This window comes from Phyllobates terribilis, unplaced genomic scaffold, assembly GCF_046119375.1.
Source record: "Phyllobates terribilis strain yellow unplaced genomic scaffold, ASM4611937v1 Scaffold_12__6_contigs__length_324123572, whole genome shotgun sequence".
In the NCBI taxonomy this organism is placed as follows: domain Eukaryota; kingdom Metazoa; phylum Chordata; class Amphibia; order Anura; family Dendrobatidae; genus Phyllobates; species Phyllobates terribilis.
In genome coordinates, this window is record NW_027362772.1 from 52195095 (window position 1) to 52217184 (window position 22090).

Sequence of the window (22090 nt, forward strand, 5' to 3'; positions counted from 1 at the left end):
ACCTCTTTGGAGACTGAACCCTCAGGGGCACCAAAGTCATGTGTGACAATGGCTGGAACCTGGTGGCGGCTCTGAAGCGAGGCGAGCTCACACACATACGATGCCTGGCCCATGTGCTTAACCTCGTGGTTCAGCGGTTTCTCAAAACTTACCCAGATGTGCCTGTAGCACCCCGAGGGTTCAGCCGCTACAGGGGTATTACACCTCTGCCAGAGATGTGGTATTCCACTCCCGGGTAAGGATGGAGTATGGACCAGGGCTCAGTTAGCTGCATACAGCACACTCACCCCATTTCCGAGGGACAGCTCAACGGTACTCCCATTAGACAGAAATGCAGGTACGACAGACCATGTCCCTGGCTGGAGTGGGGAGGGGGGAGGAATACCCAGTGATGTAGGAGCAGATAGGGGTTGGTTTCTGAGCGTAGGTAGGAGCCCATTGGTTGCTGGTCACCAGGGCTCATGGCTAGAGGGAGGTATAAAAGGTGGGCATCATCTTAGGACAGTAGTTCAGTCTGTGCAGAGAGAGGAGAAGACAGGGAGGAGAGGCTCTGTAGGAGCTCTACTCCGGAGTGGGCCTAGAGAGAGGCAGAGGAGGAGAGTGGAGAGAGAGAGGAGGTGAAGGGGAGCTGGGAATACTTCTCAGCCCAGCTCCACGAGAAAGGAGAAGAAGGAGGAACAGAGAAGGGAAAAGAAGAGAAAGAAACAGAAGGGCTCAGGAACAAGAAGGAAGAAGGGACCCTAAGAACCAATGAGAATAAAGGGTGAAGGGTCAGGCAGATTAAGGGTGCCGGATCCCAAGTTGGTGGAGGAGAAACTACCCTCAGCCAAAGACCGGACGTCATGATCATTTATTGGTGCGACACCTCATTAAACCTGCTAGGAAGGCACCATATAGAACAGCGGGGAATGGGATCCACGTTTACCCGCACAAGTTCGCGGCAGCTGGACAAAAGTGGGTCACTGGTGAGGCAGGCCAGAGGAAGGATTGAAGGGGGTCCTGAGCCATACTTCCGAGCTGCCTGGGAGTTGACCGAGCCCCTCACCTGGTGGACGCAGCACGGCTCGGGCAGTCATTGCCAGCTGAAGTGACTAGGATATTAACCGTGAGTAAAGACCCTGGACTGCAGTACGTTGTCTGTGTGCTTTTTCGCTCCTCCGGCACTACCGGTACTGGGACTCTCACCACCATCACTCCCACCATCCACTACACTGCCCTGGGGCCGCACTCTTCCCGTGGGGAGTCACACCATCCCAGCTGCATACATCATCGGCCCCAGCGGTCTGCCCTGCAGCGGCGGTTCCAAATAACCGCAATCCACGGGTGGCGTAGTCGGACAATTAACCTAAAACCCCCACAAAATACCGCCATCGGCCTGACCACCCTGAGTCCACGGCCCAGGGGGCGAGTCATGCCCATTTTAGAAAGTCAGCTACAGCTTTTGCCGCCCATGCATTTGCATCTTCCAGCTCACCGACTGGTGTGCGATGTCCCCACGCATTGGAACTCTACATTGCAGATGTTGAGAAGAAGGATTTATGAGCAGAAGAGGGCAGTTGTTGACTAGAGATGAGCGTTGTTCTACTCGAACTGTTCGCCAATCTCAAATTCGAGCTGTTTTGGGCGGTGTTCGAGCCGTTCGGCGAACACGAACAATTTGAGAAAAATTCGGCTGTTCGAGGTTATGTTCGATAACTGTTCGTGCACCAAAATCATAACTGGATTTTTTCTCAGTAATGATGAAAATTAATGTTAATACGCAGTTTGAGTGTACAGCGGGGTGGGGGGAGGGGCAGGGGATGGATCTCTGCAGGAACAATGAAGATCTCCATTTTTTTTTCTCTTTCCCGCATTTACAGTGGGGAGGTGCAATCTGTCAGCCTATCAGCAGCGCACACACGGAGCGAAGTGCTTTTTTTCACACAAGCAAGGGCATGTGTCATTGGCAGTGTATGTCACATGTCCTTGCCCTATAAGACCAAGCCATTTTCCCCGTCGCCACCATTTTCTCACTGCTGCAGCTGCGTGTTAGACGGCACCGCTGTTGCTGTGTGCGCTATACCTTGTTAATTTCAAGCCAATTTTCGCACAAATATACAGATAGCTTGGGAGTAGGGAATAGTTGTGATTGCAGTCCTTTTAAGGACTAGGTTACAGCATTTCCTACGACTTTTATCAGGGAGGTCTGTGCTCTTAAATAGATAGGTTGTGGGAGTAAAGACTAATTGTAATTGGAGTCCTTTTCAGGACTAGGTTACATGAGTTCCTATCAGTTTTTGCCAGGCAGGTCTGTGCCAGTGCTGTGCAAGTTTTTTTCACAGCATTTGGCTGAATCTAGCAAAGCTAATCCTTTTTGGCCTATTGCAGAGTGTGTTAGTCAGTGGAGTAGCCTATCTGTGTTGCAAGATATACCACCTGTGTATAGAATACCAATTTTTTTACTGCACCTAGTGAAGTAAAATCTTTTGGGCATAGCATCATTCTATTAGTCCATCTATACTGACCTCCATCAGGTTGCAAATTAAAACTAATTTTTATCTGCATCTACAGTACCTCTGAAAAAATATTTGGGCTTCTAGCAGTGTGTGGGATTTGTTCTATTAGTCCATCTATACTGACCTCCATCAGGTTGCAAACTGAATATATTTTTTTCTGCATCTACCTCTGAAAAAATATTGGGCTTCTAGCTGTGTGTGGGTCTTGTTCTATTAATCCATCTATACTGACCTCCATCAGGTTGCAAATTAAAACTAATTTTTATCTGCATCTACAGTACCTCTGAAAAAATATTTGGGCTTCTAGCTGTGTGTGGGACTTGTTGTATTAGTCCATCTATACTGACCTCCATCAGGTTGCAAACTGAATATATTTTTTTCTGCATCTACCTCTGAAAAAATATTTGGCCTTCTAGTAGTGTGTCGGACTTTCTCTATTAGTCCATCTATACTGACCTCCATCAGGTTGCAAATTCAAAATAATTTTTTTCTGCATCTAACCCAGCCAATAGTTTTGGCCTAATACCACAGTTTGGCCACTCAGCTCTGCTCGGTTACCATCCATTGTTTTTTTGTGCAAACAACTCCAGAGTTGTGAATTAGTTAACCACCAAAATGAGTGGAAAAAGGCCTGCTGCTGGTGGAAAGGGGAATAGGCGTGTTGGGAAGGGGAAAAAAGGTTGTGTCCGTGGGGTAGGTGTTAAAGCAACAGTAACATCTGCAGAAGAAAGACCATCTTCCAGCCAAACTAAAATGTCTACTTCCTTTAGCGGACAATGTGATAAGATCCCTTTCTTACGGCCACGCCAATCGCTACAAATTCCAGATGAGGCACAAAAACAGCAGGTGCTTCAACGGATATCAAGTGCTCCTTTAAGTGGGCTCTCCTCCACATCAACTTCAACATCACAAATACTCCAGTCCTCAAAGGTGTCACCCAAATCGCACTTGCTTCCTCACAGCTCCCAAATCTCCAGCTGCCCGTCTGAGTATGAGGTAGAACAGATGGTTGAGTCTGCAGAGCTGTTTACTCATACTATAGCCTGGGAATCAGAGGTCGACTCCGGCGCTTCTGTGAATCCAGACGAGGAAATGATCTGCACTGATGCCCAGAATCTTTATGAGTCGGATCCAGGACCAGACGCAGAAGGTTCTGACCATAATGTAGACCCTCATTCCCAAACTGTAACTTCTGTTGGTGGAGACAATGAGGAAGACGATAAGACTCAAATACCTGATTGGAGCGACAACTTTAGTTTTTTGTCAGGGCAGGAACAGGTTGGCTCTGAGGACGACGGGTGTGATAACGCACAGGGTGATGATGATGAGGTCGGAGATCCCACTTACTGTCAACCCACAGTCAGCCAAGAGATGAGGTCAGCAGAGGAGGTGGAGGAAGATGCTAGTGACGACGAGGTCAGGTTGCGCCTTCCTGGACAGAGACGTAGTACTGGAAGCACGTCAACAACTGCATCCTCAAACACAACTCTGCCTCTCACCACAAGTCGTGGTGGCTCTTCAGGTCCATGGGTGCTAAGCCTTGCATAGCCTGGGCATTTTTTCAGATCGATAAAGATGACCCAACTCGTGTTATCTGTAACATTTGTCAGCAAAAGCTAAGTAGAGGCCAAAAAATACATAGTTTGAGTACTTCATGCATGAACCGGCACATGGACATGAAGCATAAGTTGCAGTGGGAAGCTCAGTGTGCAGCTCAGTGTGCTACAATGCGGCCTAGCCGGCCGGGCCGACCACCGTCTGCCATATCTTGTGCATCCGCGGCCTCTTCATCCTCTGTGACTGGGGGGACAGCAGTCACACCTGTTTTGGGGCGCAGACCTGCCACCTCTTTACCCGCAACAGCCAGCGTGATTGGCAGGTCATCATTTTCTTTGGAGGTGGTAACACCAGCTGGTGTTGAGCGCTGTCCGACATCGATAGCACCACCTTTGGATGAAGGCAACCTAACATGTCCACCTGCATCTTCCTCACAGACCGGCAGTTTGCCGGGGACACCCTTATCAACCCCGTCTAAGCACAATAGCCAGCCCTCGGTCCCTCAGATGTGGACAAGTAAAAGACCATTTCCTCCTAGCCATGAGAAAGCTAAGAGGTTGAATTTCACCATCTGCAAGCTCTTGGCTACAGAAATGCTGCCTTTCCGCCTGGTGGACACAGAGGATTTTCGAGACCTTATGTCCGTCGCAGTGCCCCAGTACCAGATGCCCAGTCGGCACTACTTCTCAAAGAAAGGTGTGCCTGCGCTCCACCAGCATGTCGCACACAACATCACCGCTTCTTTGAGAAACTCTGTGTGTGGAGGTGGAGGAAGTAGAGGAGGAGGAGTTGTATGCCGAAGGGCTAACATCTGCAAGGTCCAGAAGGTCGGCAGCACCAAGGCGGCAGGCATGTGAGGGTGGGGGAGATGGTTTTACCAGGGCGCATGGTAGCAGCCAAACTAGTGAGGAAGGTGCAGGAGCCCAGGAAGAAGTGGAGGACGAACTGATGGAAGACTCATCAGATGAGGGAGACCTTGATCACATTTCTGTTGTGCGAGGTTGGGGGGAGAGGACAGAGGAAGGAAGCATGATTGTTCCCTCGCCACCAACACAACAGGGACTTGGTGCCCCTGGATGCGCAACACACATGAGTGCCTTCTTGCTGCACTACCTGCAACATGACCCTCGAATTGTGAGAATTAGAAATAATCCTGACTACTGGGTTGCCACACTGTTAGATCCCCGGTACAAAAGTAAATTTGCAGAAATTATTCCTGCCATAGAAAGGGATGCACGCATACAGGAGTATCAGCAGAGACTGTTGCAGAATCTTACATGTGCTTTTCCACAAAATACCAGTGGTGCACGTAGTGAATCTCACAGTTCCAACTTGCCGACCGTGGGACCGTCAAGTGTTCAGCACTCAAACCGTAACAGAACCACAGTATCTGCTGGTAACATCAATTTTGCGGAATCATTTCACCACTTTTTTAGCCCATCCTTTGCAAGGCCACAGGAGACAAGAAGTCTGACACATAGTCAACGCCTAGAGACGATGGTACAGGAGTATCTCCAAGTAAACATTGAAGCCATGACTGTGTCACTGGACCCTTGCTCTTTTTGGGCTTCCAATCTGGATAAATGGCCGGAGCTAGCCACTTACGCCTTGGAGATCTTGTCATGCCCCGCAGCCAGCGTTCTGTCTGAACGTGTGTTCAGCGCTGCTGGTGGTGTGCTGACAGATAAGCGCACGCGGCTCTCCACTGATAATGTAGACAGACTCACGTTCATAAAGATGAACAAATCATGGATCCGAAATGACTTTTCTACCCCTGTGTCATCCTGGGGAGAGTAAAAGCTTGATGATTGGTTAAAATCACCCTACCAAACGTTTTAAGCTTTCAAATTACTAATCATGTTTATCTGTATCTTGACTGGAAAATAATTTGGGCTTTGTAGCAGTGTGCAGCACTGATCCTATTAGGCCATCTATAATAAGCTCCACCAGATTTAAAATTAAAAATAATTTTTAGCTGCATCTAGCCCGGAAAATAATTTTGGGGCTCCGAGATGCGCAAGACACATAAGTGCCTTCTTGCTGCACTACCTGCAGCATGACCCTCATATTGTCAGAATTCGAAGTAATCATGACTACTGGGTTGCCACACTCTTAGATCCCCCAAACTTTTCGATCAACCTTTTCATTTTAATAAAGACCAAAAAAATGGTCATTTTTGAAATTATAAGCATTAGCAGGTTGTTAGAAACTGAAATCAAACAGTTTTCAACTCAAAACTTTATTCTAGGTGATGTTACATTTTCACATAGGACCCCTTGTTCGAAAGGAGCTTCTGAACTCTCTCGTCCATTGAATTTGTCAGGTTTTGGATGGTTTCTGCTTCAATTGTTTTGCATGAGGACAGAATACCCTCCCAGAGCTGTTGCTTAGATGTGAACTGCCTCCCGCCATCATAGACACTCCTTTTAATGATGCTCCAAAGGTTCTGAATGGGGTAGAGGTCAGGGGAGCATGGGGGTCACACCATAAGTTTGTCCCCTTTTATGCCCATATCAGCCAGAGATGCAGATGTTTTATGTGCAGCATGAGATGGTGCATTATCATGCAGAAAAATGATCTTGCTGTGAAATACACGGTTCTTCTTCTTGAACCATGGCAGGAAGTGCTGTTTGAGAAAATCCACATACATTATGGAGTTCATCTTTAGCGCCTTCAGGGATCCTAAAGGTGCCGACAATCTCTCTCCCCATGATTCCAGCCCAAAACATTACTCCACCTCCTCCTTGTTGGCGCTGTAGCCGTGTTTGCGTGGGGTGTCCATCAACCAGCCATCCTCCACTCCATCCATCTGGACCATCGAGTGCTGCACGGCACTCATCCGTGAACAAAACAGTTTTGAAATCAGTCTTCATGTAATGTTTGGCCCACTGGAGCCGTTTCTGCTTGTGTGAAGTGGATAGAGGAGGTCGACAGGATGGCGTATGCACAGCTGCAAACCTCTGAAGGACCCTGCATCTTGTTGTTCGGGGGACGTTGGAGGCACAAGCAGCTTCAAAAACTTGTCTGCTGCTATGACAAGGCTTTTTTGCCGCTGCTCTTTAAACCTGACGTAATTGCCTGTAGGAAAGAGTCCTCAATTTGCCCTTATCAGCACGCACACGTGTGTACTGTGAATCAGCTACGTACTTCTTGATTGCCAAGACACTTCATCCTGATCATCGCACAATGTTGATTGTAGTCATGCCTTGACCTAAACACTCCACAATTTGTTGCTTCTCAGCAGCCGACACATCCTTTTTCTTTCCCATTTTGGCAGAAAATGTAGGCTGCTTAATAATGTGAGAGAGCCTTCTAAAGTAGTCTTGCCTTTCATTGGACACACCTGCCAAACTAATTAGCACAGGTGTCTGCAATTGCTTACAGTGATATAAAGAGCCCTGACACACATCACCATCAATGAGTTTAACTGACAAACAAACAAATTCTTCCCTTATCACTCCTAAACACTTTTTGCATAATAATTTGGAACGCGGTGTACATGTGCTTTTCCACAAAACACCAGCGGTTTACGTAGTGAATCTTACAGTTCTAACTTGCCAACCGTGGTCTGTATGGAATTGTTCAATAAAGGGCCCAAAATTAAGATAACATAGATGGGAGAGGTCTCTATGAATTGGAATTCCTAAGTATTTGATACCCTGTGAGGGCCAGGCAAAGGGAAAGTTGGACTGGATGGAATCCTATATGGATTTGGGGAGGGAGACATCGAGGGCCTCAGACTTCGCTGGATTGATTTAAAAATTTTACCATGTAACAAAGTGATCTATTTCAGCCATAACAGCATGGATGGATATATGTGATTGAGTGATATATACTAGGACATCATCAGCAAATAGAGAGCACTTGTACTCGGTGCCTCCCACCTCAATCCACCTAATATTGGGGTTATGGCAAATTGATGAGAGCAGGTGCTCCGTCACTAGGATGTATAAGAGAGGGGACAGAGGACATCCATGCCTTGTCCCATTGGTGATTGTGAAAGGTGATGAAAATGTTCTGACGCACCCCCTGGGCCTTGGGACACCCGGAGCCGGACCCTTTTTGGTGGATGCTGGTGGTTGTAGTCTTCGTGGCGGCGACCCGGTTCCGTGGCTCAGGGCGGTCAAACCAGTGGTGGAACTATTTATGTGGTTTTGATGTTTAAATGTCCGACTACGCCACCCGTGGATTGCGGTCAGAGTAAACCGCCGCTGCAGGGCAGACCGCTGAGGCTGGTGTTGTGGGTGCAGCAGAGCGTAGCATAACTCCCCACGGGAGGAGTATAGCCTCAGGGCAGTGTATGCGGAGGATGGGGGTGATGGTGCAGGGCAGCAGCAGTAACGACACGGAGTCAGTGATGCAGTCCAGGGCCTTTACTCACAGTTCTTATTATCCAGACCACGTCTGCAGGTAACGGCTGCCCACGTCGTACTGTGCTCACCAGGTTAGGGGCTCAGACAACTCCCAGATAACTTTGGAGCACTTCACAGGACCCCCTTTGTGTGTCCTTTGTCTGGCCTTTCTTACCAACACTTCTGTCCGGCTGCCTCGGGCCTCCTCTTGGTAAACTTGGCGCCAGTTTTCCTGACCCTATGTGGTGCCTTCCTAGCGGGTGTAGCGAGGGGCTGCACCACATAAAATGTCAGAGCCTCCGGTTTCTAGCTGAGGGTCGTTTCCTGCCTCCACTAGTTCGTGGACCGGTCTCCCCCTTTGGCCTGACCCCTCCACGCAGGTGGATTCGGGCGTGCGGTGGCGACTCGCCCGTCCGCACCCCTGGGATCCCTTCATTCCATGTTCCTGGAGCCTTCTCCGCTCCTCTTCCTTCCTTCTCCCTCTTCCAGGCCTGGGCCTCTGTTACTAGGCCCGCCTCCGGAGCAGAGCTCATGCAGAGCCCCTGCTCCCTGCCACTTCTGCTCAGACTTCTCTGCACTGAACTAAGATGGTGCATACCTTTTATACTCCCTTCTCAATGCACCCAGGAACTGCTTCCTCCCTGCTCCTGCACTACAGGGTTCCCCTTCCTCAGTGTTCCCTCCCCCCACTCCAGCCAGGGACAGGGACTGTCGTGCCCATCTCAGGGGCATATTGGTCGCCCTGCCCCACGGCAATGTGGTGTAATGCATGCAGGTGTCGGGTCCTGATCCACACTCCATCCTTACCTGAGAGTGAGATATCACACCTCTGGGTGAGGTGCAATACGTCTGTAGCAACCGAGCCCTCAGGGTGCTACAGTTCAATTTATCTTCAGCCTAGGTGACGTATTGCGATACAGGGCCGTGATTTTGGCTATAAAAGGGTCCCCTAGACCCCTACCCCAAGCTTTTTAAGAGAATCATATATGGCGTGCCAGGAGACTCTATGGAATGCTTTCTCAGCATCCAACGAGAGTATCTAATTACAAATTTTTAACTGCATCTAGCCCAGGAAATACTTTGTGCCTAGTAGCAGTGTCTGCTAGTCAGCGGATTATCCCGGCTGTTAAGCAAGCTACACCACCTGTAGTTTAGACACTTAATTTTTTCAAAGGAAATGCTTCGGGACCATGGGATACTCAGTGAAGAGCATCAGGAGGCACCCCAAGGCATAGGGGCTGGGACTGGCAGTAGGATGCCTTGCGGTGGACAGCCGAGCTCGATCCTTATAAAAGCTTTTTAACTGCAGCAGCTTTAGTGGACGCTACTGGAGCTGGAATTACGCGGCTGCTGGCATGAGACTTGCCCTCCAATAGATCCTTGTAAATGGATTTAAAGTGTATTCATTCAAATTAGAGAGACAATTTAAATTAAAAAGCTTAGAGCTGCCTCCACCACAGGGGGGCTCGCTCGACCCACCAGCGGACAGGCACCAGTATTGGGAGAGGGGGGCTGGCCATCAGGGTTCACCGCGGCTCTGGCACAAACCCGGCGACACGGAGGTGGCACGGGCAGGAGCGGACTGGCCGTGTCGGCTTCTCACTTTTTGGATTTTAGAAGGGCATGACATGCCTATATCTGTGTCTCCCCCTCCTTTTACTCCTCCACCTCTTTTATTTTCGCATGACTATATGTACTTGTCACTTTTCCATGTGTTAGTTGTGTCTTCTGAGCAGTTTGTCAGCTTTTGGACACCTTTGAAGGTGTTTTCTATGTGTTTCTATGTGTTTTTGTTTGCCTGCCATTGGTTTTAACGGTGTTCGACGAACAGTTCGACGAACAGTTCGGCGAACACACGGGTGTTCGACGAACCGAACCGAACTCGAACACTACGGGGGTGGCTCAACACTATTGTTGACTACCAGCATCAACAAGGCCATCAGTTTTCAGGTCAGACTCCGCACACAAGACTTCAGGAGTGGACATGGGTGTCAGACATCTGTAGCATCCTCCAAAACTTTGAGGACTCCAGCAAGATGGTGAGCGGCGATGACACCATAATTAGCATCACCATCCTGCTTCTCTGTCTTCTGAAAAACTCTCTGCTCACAATTAAAGAGGATGTATTGCATGCAGAGCACAATGAGATGGAGCAAGGAACCATACAGGGTGATTCCACATAGTCCAGACTCATCTCATACCAACGAGGATTGGGTGATAATGAGGAAGAAGAGGAAGAGGAGGAGGAGGAGGAAGAACAGATGCTAGTTTCCGGCGCTATAGACAGTACTACCTGCACAATTGTCATACCGTCTGTTCAGCGTGAATGGCATGAGGACAGGGAGGAGGAGGATGAGGAGGAGAGCATGGTCAGTTCTCCTGTTGGTGAGGACATGGAAGTCTTGCCTGTTAGAAGTCTGGCACACATGGCTGAGTTTATCTTACGCTGCCTTTCCCATGACCCTCTGGTTGCCCAAATTACTGGTTGGTGACACTTCTAGTCCCATGCTACAAGGAGAACTTTCTGTCTCTTATTCCCACGCCGGACAGGCCTAATAAAAAGGGGCAGTATCAGAAGTCCCTTGTTGCGTAATTATTTAAAAATTCTCATCTGAAAATGCTGGGGGCAGATGTCACAGTTCGGTGGACAACCAAGGAGTACAGACAAGAGAGACACAAATCCAATCCAGCAAAGGCAGGGGAACACTGTCAAATTTCTGGGAGAGTTTTCTCAGACCCTCCCATTACACAGGCCCTGAGGCTTGTGGTACTCTTACAAGGAGGGAAGAGTTTTGAAAGATGGTGAAGGAGTACCTTGCCGCCCGTACCAATGTCCTCCGTGATTCTTCTGTGCCTTATAATTACTGGGTATCCAAGCTGGACTCGTGGCATGAACTGTCTCTCTATGTCTTGGAGGTCCTGGCTTGCACTGCTGCTAGCGTTATGTCAGTGCGGGTTTTTAGTGCCGCTGGTGGAATTATAACCGATAGGCGCAGCCGCCTGTCAACTGAAAATGCTGACAGGCTGACTGTTATAAAAATGAACAAGGGCTGGATTTGGCCTGACTTCTCACCACCACCAAATGAGAGCAGCAGAGCATAAACTCAAATACAGTGTCTTTTTTTTGGAGATCTAACTCTATTCCCATGCACCTCTGTCTTCACACCCAGACATGGGTATTCGCTTCCTGATTTTGTCTATTTGCTCTTGTCCTCCTCCTTCTCCTCATCCTCATCCTCCACCACCATATCTACCATATCACCATATCTACGTCTCTTGCATTGCATTGGAGTGCCTCCAAATTTTTGGCATCCATTGCATTCACTGCATAAACAAACAGTATGGGAGAACCACTACCTAATAAGGGGAACATTTTTTTCAGGAGGCCCTCCGACCTCTACGTCTCTTGCAAGGGGCATTGGAGTGTCTCCAATTTTTTGGCAGCCATTGCATTCACTGCATAGGCAAGCAGTATGGGAGAACCACTTCCTAATAACGGGAACATTTTTTTCAGGAGGCTCCACTCTACATCTCTTGCAATGGGCATTGGAGTGCCTCCAAATTTTTGGCAGCCGTTGCCGTCACTGCATACGCAAGAACAGTATGGGAGACCCTCCCCTTTCTAATGGGAACATGTCGTTACTGTGGTCCACCTCTGTGTCTTTAAATTGTTATTGGGGTTTTCCCAAATTTTGACAGCCGATGTACTCACTGGATACACTATAACTGGATAGCAGACCCTCTCCTTTCTAATGGGAACATGTCGTTACTGAGGCCCACCTCTATGTGTCTTTAAATTGTTATTGGGGTTTTTTCCCAAATTTTGGCAGCCCTTGAAATCACTGCATACCCTATAACTGGATAGCAGAATCGCTCCTTTCTAATGGGAACATGCCATACTCGTTACTGAGGCCCATCTCTATGTGTTTTTAAATTGATATTGGGGTTTTTCCTAAATTTTGGTAGCCGTTGTACTCACTGCATACCCTATAACTGGATAGCAGACCCCCTCCTTTCAAATGGGAATATGTCGTTATTGTGGCCCACCTCTCTGTGTCTTTAAATTGTTATTGGGATTTTTCCCAAATTTTGGCAGCCCTTGCAGTCACTGCATACCCTATCAATGGATAGCAGAACAACTTCTTTCTAGGAACATGTCGTCACTGAGGCCCACCTCTTTGTGTCTTTAAATTGTTATTGGGATTTTTCCCAAATTTTGGCAGCCGTTTTACTCACTGCATACCGTATAACTGGATAGCAGACCCGCTCCTTTATAATGGAAATATGTCATTTCTGTGGCTCACCTCTATGTGTCTTTAAATTGTTATTGCTGTTTATCCTAAATTTTGGCTGCCGTTGTACTCCCTGCATACCCTATAACTGGATAGCAGACCTGCTCCTTTCTAATGAGAACATGTTATACTCGTTACTGAGGCCAACCTCTATGAGTCTTTAAATTGTTATTGGGGTTTTTCCCAAATTTTGGCCGCTGTTGTACTCTCTCCATACTCTATAACTGGATAGCAGAACCACTCCTTTCTAATGGAAACATGTCATTACTGTGGCCCATCTCTATGTGTCTTTAAATTGTTATTGGGGTTTTCCCAAATTTTGGCAGCCATTGCAGCCACTGCATGGACATTATCACTAAAGGAGACCCACTCCTTTATAATGGAACATTTTTTTTACTGTGGCCCTCCTATATATCTCTTCAAAGTTGTATTGGGGTGCGTCCAAATTTTTGGCAGCCCTTGCAGTCACTGCATATGCAATAACAGTATAGGAGACCCACTCTTTAATAATGGGAACAACAAAGCATAGCCGGCTGATGGCCCTCTAACAATAGTGAGGGCCGACTGTTGGCCCTTTATGAAAAGTAAGGGCCGCCTGATGGCATTATAAAAATAGTCTTTGTGACTTTGAGTCCCTCCTTCATAAATGAAACAGGATGTGTCTGATGATGTCTCACACACCACATGGGCAGATAAGGTAGTAATATGTTGAAATTACATTTAACGGGGAATGTACTTTTCACCGTTGAAAGCAATGCAAAAGTGCAAAAATGCATCAAAAATGCTACGTGTGAACATAGCCCGAGGTGTGGAGGAACATTTTTGTTTTTGTATATTTATTTTGCCTTATATACATGTCATTACCCTGGAAAGGATGCCCCTTAACATTTTTCCCAGGAAAATTCATTTTGATTTTGTTTTTGTATGTTTTATTGTGAATCCGTAAAACTGGCGTAATACTCTGACAACATTGTTGACAGCAGTGACCTGGGAGTCAGAAATGCTTCCAGGGGTCTTCCCCATGCTGTTCCCATGTCATTTGAACACTGTTCTCATCTATTTGGGCAATTTTTAGACCGCCGGGGGAGGGGGGCCGGAAAAATGCTCGAGTTTGCCATAGACTTACATTGGGCACATTGCTCGACTCGAGCACTCGAGCATTCCAATTTGCTTAACCCGAGCAATGAGTACCCGAGCATTTTAGTGCTCGCTCATCACTAATGACTAGTTGAATAGAACACAAAATTTTAACACTTTTTTGGAGTGTTATATATCACAGAAATGTACCCCAGTACATGGAATACTCTATGAGTGAGAAATTTAACTCAACAAAATGTTTTAATGCTTTTTTAGAGTGTTATATGGCATAGAAATCTACAACAGTCACTATACTCTATGGATCAGTAATTTAATCCAGCCTAAAATTTTCAACACTTTTTTGGAGCATTATATAAAACAAAAATGTACCATAAAGCACATAATACTTGATGGATCAAAATACAGTATATTACATTTTTTCACTCCCCCCAAAATGGCAGCAGCTATATATTTTGCAGGGGACTGCAAAGCCCTTATCCCTGCCTACATACCACATTCTGCCACTCTCCCTGCTCTTGCAACTTTCTCTCCCTCCTTAGACTAAATGCAGAATGTTTGTGATACAAACAGCAAAGCAAAGGATAAGCCCTTACAAGGGCTGTTAGCATGATGGTTCAGCTTCAGCACCAGTATCAACAGTACAGGACTATGATTCGTTATTCGTTATGAAATTGCAACTAGCTGGTGAAGCTATGGCTAGCGGCAGATTATCATTGTGGCGACCATTGCAAGGAAATGTAGCATGACATGCTGGCCATTCCAAACATTGACTGCACATGGATTGTCCACTAGAAGCATGTCTCAATCAGGCTACATGCTGGCCATTCCAAACATTGACTGCACATGGATTGTCTACTAGAAGCATGTCTCAATCAGGAGGACTCAACATGTTTGCACAGCCCAAGGATTTTAACGGGCATTTTTCAACTTTCCACTTAAAGGATTAAACACATCCACTAGCAAACTGTTGGCCTTTCTCACCGCGGGAGCTAAACCCATTTTTTAGAGATCAACTACCTGCCCTTTAATGGATAAATAAAGTCATCCAACTTTATAGACTGGAAGAGTTTGCAGCCATATCTCTACACAATCAATCTTGCTTTTGCATAATTTAGAAACCCTTTTGCCGGTCTCCAACTTATCCCACTATGGTTTCTCCAGCCCCCAACTGACATTATTGTGATGATACATTTTATCTTTAATATCTCTGAATAATTTTTGTTTTCTACTGTATATATCTTCATTCGCAAAACCATGCCTTCCCTTCCTTAACACTCTGCACCCGTCCATCCCAGCCTTCCCAATCCTCTTCTTCCAAGGCATGAAGTTAACAAACCAGAACAAACATTCCTGCCAAACACCAAAAACACCACCAATCTGTGACATCAACCATCAAATTTATAACATACTAACTCCACATTTCAACCATACCAAAAAAATAGATGGCAGGGTGGGAATGTGACTGCTCTTCTGAGTCACAGATAAAGGAACACCCTGTTTCTCCTCCACTGCTTTAAAGATTACCTGTCACCAGTTCTAAAGTGTCAAGTTTTTGAAGACATTTTATTTCCACTGCTCTTCTGAGTAGTGATGAGTGAATTTATTCGAAATCCGATCTTACAACTTAAATTCGACACGAATATGGCACATTCGGATTCATGATTGGAAATGCGAGGAAAATTTCTTAAATTCAGGAAAAATCGGAGATGTTCGACGAACAAATGCGGGAACGTGATTGCGGGACAACTACAGCATTTTTATCTGTTTTGATAACATAATGCTTGTGTATGAGGAGCGGGGGGACGTAGTAGATGAGTGTGGGGGCTGGTGATAGCTCAGAACAGGTCAGAACAGCAGCGCGCTTGTAATTTTTTTTTCTTCCTGTAGGCGATAACTTTAAGTCAGGAAAACGCGGTTAGCCAATCAAAGTGCAGGAAGCATCCACACTGTCCAGACACAACGGCTTCTGAAATTGACTGCTGAAATCACATGTCCTCTCTATATAAAAAGTGGCCATGTTCCCTCGGCGGCATTTTATGCATGTCATTGCTGGTGACAGACGCAGCTGAATGTGCTCTGTCCTGTGTACTAAGAGATCTTAGCTAGATAGATGGGCACTTGTTTGGAAGTACGATAGTGTAGATAAGTTCTGTGCTGTGTACCTGTTCAATCGACCTTGCAGCACATCTTTTGTGCTGCAAGGTCGATTGCAGCTACTACGTTAGTGGCGGTGAACTTTTTTTCTGTGGCTAGGCAGAGTCCACAAAAGATTTTTCCGTGTCGCAAACATGATACACTTTGCTAAAAGCTATCTACTATTTTAGTGTGGTGAAATTCAGCTGTATGCAGAGCTCATGCAGAGTAAAGAAATCTATTTTTTACTGTGACTAACGTGATACAGCAGGCTAGATCTGAGTTTGAAATATCTTGGAGCATATATTCTGTAATACAGGTCTCATCCACAGTCAAAAAATACTTTCTTCGATTCCTAACGTTATACAGCAGGGGACATCTCAGTTTGAATTAGTCTGGAAAATATCTCGAATGTTATACAGGCCTCATCCACACTAAAAAAATACTTTCTTCTGTTACTAACGTCATACACTAGGGGACATCTCAGGGTGCCAAGGGAGGGTGGTTCACTGTGATTGAGGGGGGTTGGCGATAACCGAAAAACTGTTAGTGAAGGTGTTAGTGAAGGCGAGAGACAAATGGAAGAGGAAGAGGTGATGGGCAAGCAACAGTCAGAACATGAAGAGGATTATCATCCCCTCTCTGTTCGTGTTTGGAGGGAGGGGACAGAGGAAACAAGCATCAGAATTACGCAGCCACCAACGCAGAATGGGCTTGAACCTCAGGAAAGAGGCCGACATATGAGTGCATTCTTGCTGCACTCTCTGCAACATGATCCCCGTATAGTTATGATTTGAAAGAGTGCTGACTACTGGGTTACCACTCTGTTAGATCCACGTTATGAGAGTAAATTTTGCCACATGCTTCCCACCCTGGAAAGGTATCTGTGAATGCTGGAGTATCAAAACAAGCTTTTACACAACCTTAAGATAGGTTTTCCCCAAGCCAGCAGTGAGGCACGCAGAGTTCATCGCAGCTCTACACTTCCAACCTCCAGCACGTCAATTCGTCAATGCGAAAATATTAGCAGCAGCAGTAGTGTAAGTGGCAAAAGCAATTTCTGTGAGTCCTTTCACACATTTTTTAGACCAGCTCATGTACCTGCACAACAGAGTAAAAGTCTGACACGTGGTGAATGACTGGAGAGGATGGTGCATTCCTGATTGAGTCTCCATCTGCTGGGTTTCGCTGTAGTGGAAGAGGTTTTGGTTCCTAACTCTAAAATTACGACTGTAGTTAAATTAATGCCACTTTGTTGGTGTCTGCCACAAATTTTTGCAAATGTGGGGAATCCTGAATGGGTCTCCATCTATTGGGTTTGGCTGTAGTACAAGAGGTTTCTGTTTCCATTAAACTACTTCTACTCTGGTGAAATTGATGCCACTTTGCTGGTGTCGGCCACTAATTTTTGGAAATGTGGAGAATCCTAATTTGGTCTCCAGTAGTGTTGAGCCACCCCCGTAGTGTTCGAGTTTGGTTCGGTTCGTTGAACACCCGTATGTTCGTCGAACTGTTCGTCGAACACCGTCGAACACTGTTAAAACCAATGACAGGCAAACAAAAACACATAGAAGCACATAGAAAACGCATAGAAAACACTTCAAAGGTGTCCAAAAGCTGACAAACTGCTCAAAAGACACAACTAACACATGGAAAAGTGACAAGTACATATAGTCATGCGAAAAGAAAAGAGGTGGAGGAGTAAAAGGAGGGGGAGACACACATATAGGCATGTCATGCCCTTCTAAAACCAAAAAAGTGCGAAGCCGACACGGCCAGTCCGTTCCTGCCCGTGCGACCTCCGTGTCGCCAGGTTTGTGCCAGAGCCGCGGTGGACCCTGACGGCCAGCCCCCCTCTCCCAATACTGGTGCCTGTCCGCTGGTGGGTCGAGCGAGCCCCCCTGTGGTGGAGGCAGGTCTAATCTTTTTAACTTAAATTGTCTCTCTAATTTGAATGAGTACACTTTAAATCCTTTTACAAGGATCTATTGAAGGGCAAGTCTCATGCCAGCAGCTGTGGTAATTCCAGCTCTAGTAGCGTCCACTAAAGCTGCTGCAGTTAAAAAGCTTTTATAAGGATAGAGCTTGGCGGTCCACCGCAAGGCGTCCTACCGCCAGTCCCAGCCCCTGTGCCTTGGGGTGCCTCCCTGATGCTCTTCACTGAGTGTCCCGGGGGCCCGAACCATTTCCTTTGAAAAAATTAAGTGTCCAAACTACAGGTGGTGTAGCTTGCTTAACAGCTGAGATAATCCGCTGACTAGCAGACACTGCTACTAGGCACAAAGTATTTCCTGGGCTAGATGCAGTTAAAAATTTGTAATTAGATACTTTCGTTGGATGCTGAGAAAGCATTCCATAGAGTCTCCTGGCAAGCCATATATTATTCTCTTAAAAAGCTTGGGGTAGGGGTCTAGGGGACCCTTTTATAGGCAAAATCACGGCCCTGTATCGCAATACGTCACCTAGGCTGAAGATAAATGGAACATTTTCATCACCTTTCATAATCACCAATGGGACAAGGCAGGGATGTCCTCTGTCCCCTCTCTTATACATCCTAGTGACGGAGCACGTGCTCTCATCAATTTGCCATAACCCCAATATTAGGTGGATTGAGGTGGGAGGCACCGAGTACAAGTGCTCTGCATTTGCTGATGATGTCCTAGTATATATCTCTCAATCACATATATCCATCCCTGCTGTTATGGCTGAAATAGATCACTTTTTTACATGGTCAAATTTTAAAATCAATGCAGCGAAGTCTGAGGCCCTCGATGTCTCCCTCCCCAAATCCAAACAGGATTCCATCCAGTCCAACTTTCCCTTTGCCTGGCCCTCACAGGGTATCAAATACTTAGAAATTCGTATTCATAGAGACCTCTCCCATCTATGTTATCTTAATTTTGGGCCGTTTATTGAACAACTCCATACAGACCACGGTTGGCAAGTTAGAACTGTAAGATTCACTACGTGAACCACTGGTGTTTTGTGGAAAAGCACATGTACACTGTGTTCCAAATTAATATGCAAAAAGTGTTTAGGAGTGATAAGGTAAGAATTTTTTTGTTTGTCAGTTAAACTCATTGATGGTGATGTGTGTCAGGGCTCTTTATATCACTGTAAGCAATTGCAGACACCTGTGCTAATTAGTTTGGCAGGTGTGTCCAATGAAAGGCAAGACTACTTAAGAAGGCAGTCCCACATTATTAAGCAGCCTACATTTTCTGCCAAAATGGGAAAGAAAAAGGATGTGTCGGCTGCTGAGCAGCAACAAATTGTGGAGTGTTTAGGTCAAGGCATGACTACAATCAACATTGCCAAGACACTTCATCCTGATCATCGCACAATCAAGAAGTATGTAGCTGATTCACAGTACACACGTGTGCGTGCTGATAAGGGAAAATTGAGGACTCTTTCCTACAGGCAATTACGTCAGGTTAAAAGAGCAGTGGCAAAAAAGCCTTGTCATAGCAGCAGACAAGTTTTTGAAGCTGCTGGTGCCTCCAACGTCCCCCGAACAACAAGATGCAGGGTCCTTCAGAGGTTTGCAGCTGTGCATAAGCCATCCTGTCGACCTCCTCTATCCACTGTACACAAGCAGAAACGGCTCCAGTGGGCCAAACAATACATGAAGACTGACTTCAAAACTGTTTTGTTCACCAATGAGTGCCGTGCATTGCTCGATGTTCCAGATGGATGGAGTGGATGATGGCTGGTTGATGGATACCCCATGCAAACACGGCTAAGGCGCCAACAAGGAGGAGGTGGAGTAATGTTTTGGGCTGGAATCATGGGGAGAGAGATTGTCGGCCCCTTTAGGATCCCTGAAGGGGAAAAGATGAACTCCATAATGTATGTGGAGTTTCTCAAACAGCACTTCCTGCCATGGTTCAAGATGAAGAACCGTGTATTCCGCAGCAAGATCATTTTCATGCATGATAATGCACCGTCTCATGCTGCACATAACACATCTGCATCTCTGGCTGATATGGGCATAAAAGGGGACAAACTTATGGTGTGATCCCCATGCTCCCCTGACCTCAACCCCATTGAGAACCTCTGGAGCATCATCAAAAGGAGTGTCTATGATGGCGGGAGGCAGTTCACATCTAAGCAACAGCTCTGGGAGGGTATTCTGTCCTCATGCCAAACAATTGAAGCAGAAACCATCAAAAACCAGACAAATTCAATGGACGAGAGAGTTCAGAAGCTCCTTTCAAACAAGGGGTCCTATGTGCAAATGTAACATCATGTAGAATAAAGTTTTGAGCTGAAAACTGTTTGATTTCAGTTTCTAAAAACCTGCTAATGCTTATAATTTAAAAAATGACCATTTTTTTGTTCTTTATGAAAATGAAAAGGTTGATCGAAGAGTGTGGCAACCCAGTAGTCAGGATTATTTCGAATTCTGACAATCTGAGGGTCATGTTGCAGGTAGTGCAGCAAGAAGGCACTCATGTGTCTTACGCATCTAGGAGCCCCAAAATTATTTTCTGGGCTAGATGCAGCAAAAAATTATTATTAATTTGAAAGCTGGTGGAGCTTAGTATAGATGGCCTAATAGAATCAGTACTGCAAACTGCTACAAGGCCCAAATTATTTTCCTGCCAAGATACAGATAAGCATGATTAGTAATTTTAAATCTGGTGGAGTTTAGTATAGATGGCCTAATAGAATCAGTACTGCACACTGCTACAAGGCCCAAATTATTTTCCAGCCAAGATACAGATAAACATGATTAGTAATTTTAAATCTGGTGGAGTTTAGTATAGATGGCCTAATAGAATCAGTACTGCACACTGCTACAAAGCACAAATTATTTTCCAGCCAAGATACAGATAAACATGATTAGTAATTTGAAAGCTTAAAACAGTTGGTGAGGTGATTTTAACAAATCATTAAGCTTTTACTCTCCCCAGGATGACACAGGGGTAGAAAAGTCATTTCGGATCCATGATTTGTTCATCTTTATGAACATGAGTCTGTCTACATTATAAGTGGAGAGTCGCGTGCGCTTATCTGTCAGCACGCCACCAGCAGCGCTGAACACACGTTCAGACAGAACGCTGGCTGTGGGGCATGACAAGATCTCCAAGGCGTAAGTGGCGAGCTCCGACCATTTATCCTGATTGGAAGCCCAAAAAGAGCAAGGGTCCAGTGACACAGTCATGGCTTCAATGTTTACTTAGAGATACTCCTGTACCATGGTCTCTAGGCGTTGACTATGTGTCAGACTTCTTGTCTCCTGTGGCCTTGCAAAGGATGGGCTAAAAAAGTGGTGAAATGATTCTGCAAAATTGGATACTGTGTTTCTGTTACGTTTTGAGTGTTGAACACTCGACGGTTGGCAAAGTTTGAACTGTGAGATTCACTATGTGCACCACTAGTGTTTTGTGGAAAAGCACATGCAAGATTCTGCAACAGTCTCTGCTGATACTCCTGCATGCGTGCATCCCTTTCTATGGCAGGAATAATTTCTGCAAATTTACTTTTGTACCGGGGATCTTACAGTGTGGCAACCCAGTAGTCAGGATTATTTCTAATTCTCACATTTCGAGGGTCATGTTGCAGGTAGTGCAGCAAGAAGGCACTCATGTGTCTTGCACATCCAGGAGCACCAAGTCCCTGTTGTGTTGGGGGCGAGGTAACAATCATGCTTCCTTCCTCTGCCCTCTCCCCCCAACCTCGCACAACAGAAATGTGATCAAGGTCTCCCTCATTTGATGAGTCTTCCATTAGTTCGTCCTCCACCTCTTCCTGGGCTCCTGCACCTTCCTCACTAGTTTGGCTGCTACCATGCGCCCTGGTAAATCCATCTCCCCCACCCTCACAGTCCTTGGAGCTGCCGACCGTCTGGACCTTGCAGATGTTAACCCTTCCGCATACAACTCCTTCTCCTCTACTTCCTCCACCTACTCTTGTGCCACCACTTGACTCTGAATTCTGTTTAACATGTGCTCCAGCATGTAAATCACCGGAATAGTCATGCTGATAATGGCAACGTCAGCACTAAACATCTTCATCGCCATTTCAGAACTGTACAGATGGGTGCATAGGTCCCTTGATCTGAGACCACTCATCCAGCGTGATTTGCGCCACCTCTGGATCTCGTTGGCCAAGGCTATACGTCAGAACATATTGCACCAGGGCTTGTCGGTGCTGCCAC